We start from the raw sequence: 6,000 nt of genomic DNA, 5'->3' as shown, positions 1-6,000 counted from the left end.
CTAATCTAGTTTTCGTCTCAGCAAAAGCCAGTCAAGCCAGTCGTTTCATGTCCGCCGTTCCGCCTATATACACGTGCGTGCAGCAGATATATTTTTTAAACACCGTGTCCGCTTAGAGTGACAAGGAGGTTTTTTATTTTGTATCCCTCGTTGAGCAGTTCCCGGCTTTGTGGGACTCGAGCCGGAATGATAACAATGATAACACTCTGGCCGAGAGTGTAGCTGGTTGGTCTGCCCAGTAACGTTGGTCTGCCCTGCCGTCTGCTATGGCGGTCCGCCGTGTGGATGTGCTCTGCGCCGGACCGGACTGCGGTGGGTCGTGACGTCGCATCACGTGACCGAGCGGCCCGCGGACTTGGTCCGTCGTGTGGATCGGCTTTGACCGGAGGTTGTCGCGCGGTGAACGGCCGATCACAACAGCGGCTACGTTGCGTGAGCATGGTCTTTTTTTGCATTCTTCTTTATGTCCAATAGCTCAGGAAGAACGCAGGTAAAGAAGGATATACAACGCGAGGAGCTTGTACTGTCCTATATGTAATTGCGCCTGCTTTCATCCTGTGCTACTCAGTATGTAGACCATGCACCAACGAGCACACGCTTCTACCAAATAGAGAGCATAGTTTTACCTGCTTTGTCCTCTGTCATAAATGCACGTATGCTGTCATTATCTGTGTACAGCAAGGCGTATAAACGCCGCGGAAACTGCCGAGCTGGGCAATTTGGTTATTTTGTCACACGGGGAGAAGGAGGAGCTCAGGACGATGAGGCTTGAGTACAACGGCGGCAACATAAGAATGGCTCACGCACCCTCTCGCCACTAAACGAACGAACACAGTAAACCCAATTTCAAGCTCTTAACTGCTCTCGCAGTTGAAATACTATACAAAATTTGTGGAGGACCATTATAGTGGAAAAGCATTGAGCTCAGTCCGTACAGCAGCAGTAGCTCGTACGACGATGTCGGTGGTAGCAATCACACATCATCGGCACGGCACCGAATCTCGGATGGGGTTTATGAAGCAGTTTTTTTTTTACTTCCTTCTTCATTTTTTTTAATCAGGAAACACGATGATGACATACCGCGGCAACAGAGGTCACAAACGTTAGCACAAACCGAGGGACATTTCAACGGCCCGTGCGTCATTCAAGTGACGGACGCCTGGGGTCCTGGCGCTCGATCATTGGGCAGAACGGAGTGGGGCAGCAGAATTGGAACGCATCAGTTAAACATGCACTTCTCGCAGCGACTTTTTTTACTTGTTTGTTGATGCTCGCACATGTCTGCAGCCCAAATTTAGTTCTACTTCGGTAAGTCACATCGAGGCTAATGTAAACGCACGTAGCGCCCGTTCGGTCATCAACTTTCCCTCGTATGACAAAGTAGGCTGAGCAAGCAGGCGCCACGTAGAACGTCGTGGAAGGAACGTACCGGCGCTCTCTCTATCTCTCTCATCGAACGCGAGTTCCTCTGGCCCTGTGTCTACCCGACAATCTTGGGCCGTGCGCTCCAAATCCGCGAGTCGCGTTTGGTATCCGCTGGCGAATTAGCCATCCGAGGGCTTCAGCGAGATGCAAGCTATATATGGGCTTTCAGTATAGACGGGTTGGGAAAAAAAAGACGTTAGACAGACGAAAGAAATATCTCGCAAAAAGGCCGTAAGTGCGCGGTGATAGAGCAAGGAGGGGGAGTGCGCGCTTTTTTCGAGAAGGGATCACCGGAAGAACCCCTGCTTGGTTCTTTGCCCAGGTGGCGAACGGGAAGGAGGCTGACGCAAGCAAACCAGGCTTATGTAGAGAGCGCAGAAAGCCCCCATTGCCTGCTCGCTGATTGCTTCGGCAACCGTGCGCGTCTCTCTCTCTCTCTCTCCCTCAATCAATAGTCTTCACGGAGCGCAGGGCACTCCTTTCAGTTCCATACGCATGAGCGTGCGCATCTGTGTGCCCTATATTTTGCGTCTTTGTGTGTTCCACGCATGGTTCCGCGCTTCTTGCGCGTCTGCGCATGTGCCCGCCGGAAGTCCGATTGCGGAGGACAAATGGCGGCCGTCCACGCGAGCGTACAGTAGGAAGAAAAAAGATAAAAGGCTGTCTCCCGCGCTCTCCTCCGACTCAGGTGTATCGGAGATGTGCCGGCCTACGTTGGTTCGCCTCTTGTAGTCCACGCACAATGTGCTCTCAGTAACCTGCCCAGTCCCGAATCTGTGGATTCAATATAGTATACGGCGAGGACCGCCATTCACGAGGATTCGCCGGCTTCTCCGATCCACCACGGTGCTTTCTCTTTTTCTTTTTTTGTTTATTTAAGGTGGCATCATGGCTATTATTACAAGAGTATATTACCCAGAAATAGTTCACTTCTAGCTGTCTTGCCATCAAGCGTAGCACGACCGAGAAAACCATAGATTTCCGTTGACTGTGCCTAGTTTAGGGTGAACGAAGGAATAATTATCAACAAATATTGTTTGACAAAATTAGCGCCCTCGTGAAACGTACCTCGTATTCGGACGTCAAAGATGGGGCTCAAGAGCTGCATGTAGTATCTGCGAGCGGTTGTGTGAACAGCGCTCACAAAAAATTAAACGCCCTACCCTCGTAGTATGCAGGCTGAAAGCACTGACCTCACCATCAGAGAGAACGTCGATTTCTTACCACTGTGCGGGCGACAGAACGGGTGCTATTTCTGAAAACGTGCATTTACGGGACAGAATTCCTAACAAACACCATATGTACAATTTGAAAAGGAATGATATTATGGGCTTGAATTGAAAGCCGAAAAAAAAGAAATAACCGTAAGGCTCAGGCTCTATTCTGTCACACGCATGTGATTCTAACGCCGTACGTACCTCTCGAACGTGGTTTGGGAAAAAAAATTGGCAATAAATTCTGACAATCAGCGGCGTTTTTTTCTGTTCGCTTGTTTCTTGCATTTATTTTTTTATTTAGGAATACTGTAGCTTTCACTTTAGGGCCATTACAGGAGAGGAAGAAATAAAAATATAAATTTCAACACCGACAATACAACGTTATACATCACTGTACACAGTGATGTATAAATATAAACAAATATACACAGTATACACAGAATAACAGTAAGCGTGATCAATTCCTAATTATCCCGTTGCCTGTAATACAATTCTAATAGAGTATAAAATTCGTTAGGATTTTGTGCTGTTACAGTGCACTCCGGAAGGCCATTCCATATATTAATACACGAAGGAAAGAACGAGTATTGAAAACCATCAAGTCGTGTTTTATAAGGCTGTACACTAGCACTGTGGTTTAAACGCGCACTGTGTTTTAAAGGGGGCGAATGTATGTTTCTTTGTTTATTCTTATTTGATTTCTGGTTATCTGGAAAAAGCGTTTCATTCCTTGTTTTTCTCGTCGTGTTTCTAGCAATACCAAGTCACAACATTTCAACATGTGTGTTACAGAATCGGCTCTCCGATAACGCGAACAAGCAAAACGCACCGCGGTTCTCTGAATTTTTTCGAGTTTATCTCACACCTACAGTAGGTGAGGGCTCCAAACTGGGGAGGTGTACTCCAAAACCGGGCGAACAAATGTTTTGTACGCAATGAGCTTCAAATGTGTTGGTGCATGCTGCAACTTTTTTCTCAAAAAGAACAGTTTCCTGTAAGCCCTAGAGCAGACCTCCTCCGCTTGTAGGCGCCAGCGCAAGTCATGATTAATGATCACCCCTAAGTACCTAAAGCTACGTACATTCAACAAAGAGTTGTCACTACTAATTTTATAGTCAAAAGAAGGCGCACATTTCTTTCTTGTTATATGAGCAAACGTCGATTTCAGATAATTTATTTCCATTCCTCATTTTATGCACCAGTCACGTAAACCTTGGAGGCACCGATTAATTTTCCTTTGGTCGGTTTTATCTGTTCACCCGTTGGTGACTTTTAACAATGCTGCCATTTCGCCGGCTGCCGTGGCTTCGATCTCTTACTTGGGGAAACTTATTGTGGCTTTGTTTGCGGGTGTAACGGTTTGCATATCGCCTGCTCAATGTCCCATAGAAGACGTTCTCGTCGTTGACAGGGTTCATTGAAACTTCGCTATGTGTGATACATTTTTTTTGTCTCTCTTATCAGCGCACGGATAGCGGGATGAGGTTCTGATTTTGTGCAGGACGAAACGGAGGGCAGCAAATTCAGGTGTTTAACTTTTTTGCACATTTGACAATCTGGGAAGGCAGAGGGCTGTGAGGTGGAAGATTGTTGAAATAATAATAATAATAATAATAATAATAATAATAATAATAATGGAAACCGTGATTATGAGGAAGATGATGATATAAAATTATAATAGAACTTCTGCATATACAACACGCACCTTATAATCTATATGAAACGAAGCTTTCGTGAAACGGTTAACAAAGTGTTATAGATTTGCCCATTTCACTCCTGCGTGTTTGCGTTAAAAAAACTGGTACGTGCGCATGTGCTCTCACGCTCCCGCGGGCTACGCAGTGCGACACACTCGGCGATCTTCTCAAGGAGCTAGTTAGTTGTCCTTGGCACGACAGAAGTATACGCGCAATTGCGGCCTAAGGGCTTAAGGGGTACCTTCGAGTTACATGGCGACGAAGACACATACGCACAGTGCCGTAGAGGTCTTTTGTCTGGTGCTGGGCGGAATTGAACCCGCGTCACATACGTTCAAACACGCCCTATGCGCAGATTTCGCGACGCCGCTATTAGGTGGCGCAGCGTGTCCAAAGAGAAGTGCAAGAGAGGAGCTCGGATGCAGGCACATGCCTCGTACATGACGCCCATCGCTGATGCACATCGCTCATTAACGTCGGCCGTCATCCTGAGATAGCTTCTGCCGGAATTTTTTGCCAGTACACCTATTATACTTATTTAAATGCATTTTTGGGGAAATTTACTCCTGTTTGTCTTACCATCTGCATCTTCTGTGGTGCCCTGTAGTGGATAAGTGCCGCTAAAAACAAGGGCTGTCCCAAAGAGGGGCGCTTGTTATACTTCTATTATGCAAATATTCTCGCAGGACGTAACTTCTGGAGCTTGGATTATTATTATTATTATTATTATTATTATTATTATTATTATTATTATTATTATTATTATTACTTGCCTCTCTACTTGCATGAGTCAGACTGTGTTCATTGTAAATGCGCACCTATTCCATACGTGGATTGTGTGAAATATCTCGGAATCTATTTCGATAGTAACTTATCGTGGCAACATCACTTTTCACTTATTTGTTCCAAACTGAGGTCAGTAGCCTGGCTGTTATTTAATATCAAAAGTATTTCACCCTTGTGTGTAAAAAAGATTATAGCACAGGCACTAGGTTACAGTGTGTTAAGGTATGGCATTACAGTCTTTGGCTTTTGCTCGGATCGTTGGAGATGTAGGGTTGACCGGATTCTAAAAAACATTCTTAAAAACGTTGCGTACAATTCCCCAATAGTAACATCTGCAAACATCTTCCGTGAACTTGGGCTACCAAACTTCCATTCATTACTTACAGAAACAGTTGTCGTTAAACATTTCTGGAATTCCGATTTCAAACAAAAACGTGCCGCCTCAAGGGAAGTAAGAAAACATGTCCGTTATGTTGTTCCACGTTCAGCCACAAGGTATGGCGCGGCCAGACGCTGTGCTTATGTGCCTGACATATTTAACAAACTACCAGAAGAGTTATTTAACGCGACATCAAAAAGAACGCTCAAACACATCTTAAAACAGCTAGAGTAAAATTACCCTCTTGTACGTCGCTTTTTTTTTTTGCATCGCAATATTTACCTCTTCAATTTTTGTTATATGTAGATAAACAAATGTTATCTTGTTCTTTTTAATTTTTTGCCTTTCATTTTTTTTCTTTTATTCATCTCTCATCAATTTTTGTACATCTTTTGCCTTGTCTATCATATTTATTGGCACGGTCCTACAAGCCAACTAAGGCTCAGACTGGCCTGCTTGTGTTGTTTTGTATATTGTGTGGCAATAAACATTATTA

The 6,000-nt window shown here is 44.9% G+C and overlaps 1 protein-coding gene across 1 annotated transcript in view; it reads left to right on the top strand.

The window, feature by feature from the left end:
- The first annotated feature begins 258 nt into the window (after nucleotides 1–258).
- Nucleotides 259–6,000, top strand: part of LOC139051965 (endothelin-converting enzyme 1-like) — a 131,732-nt gene continuing 125,990 nt past the window's right edge. Inside the window, exons 1-2 of the mRNA XM_070529023.1 lie at nucleotides 259–432; nucleotides 4,107–4,169. The gene's annotated coding sequence lies outside the window, so the exon portion shown is untranslated. The remainder of the gene's footprint in view (nucleotides 433–4,106; nucleotides 4,170–6,000) is intronic.

The sequence above is a fragment of the Dermacentor albipictus genome, unplaced genomic scaffold (assembly GCF_038994185.2).
Source record: "Dermacentor albipictus isolate Rhodes 1998 colony unplaced genomic scaffold, USDA_Dalb.pri_finalv2 scaffold_17, whole genome shotgun sequence".
Taxonomy (NCBI): Eukaryota; Metazoa; Arthropoda; class Arachnida; order Ixodida; family Ixodidae; genus Dermacentor; species Dermacentor albipictus.
The sequence above is the reverse complement of the archived record's forward strand: the minus strand, read 5'-3'. Positions and strand labels throughout refer to the sequence as shown.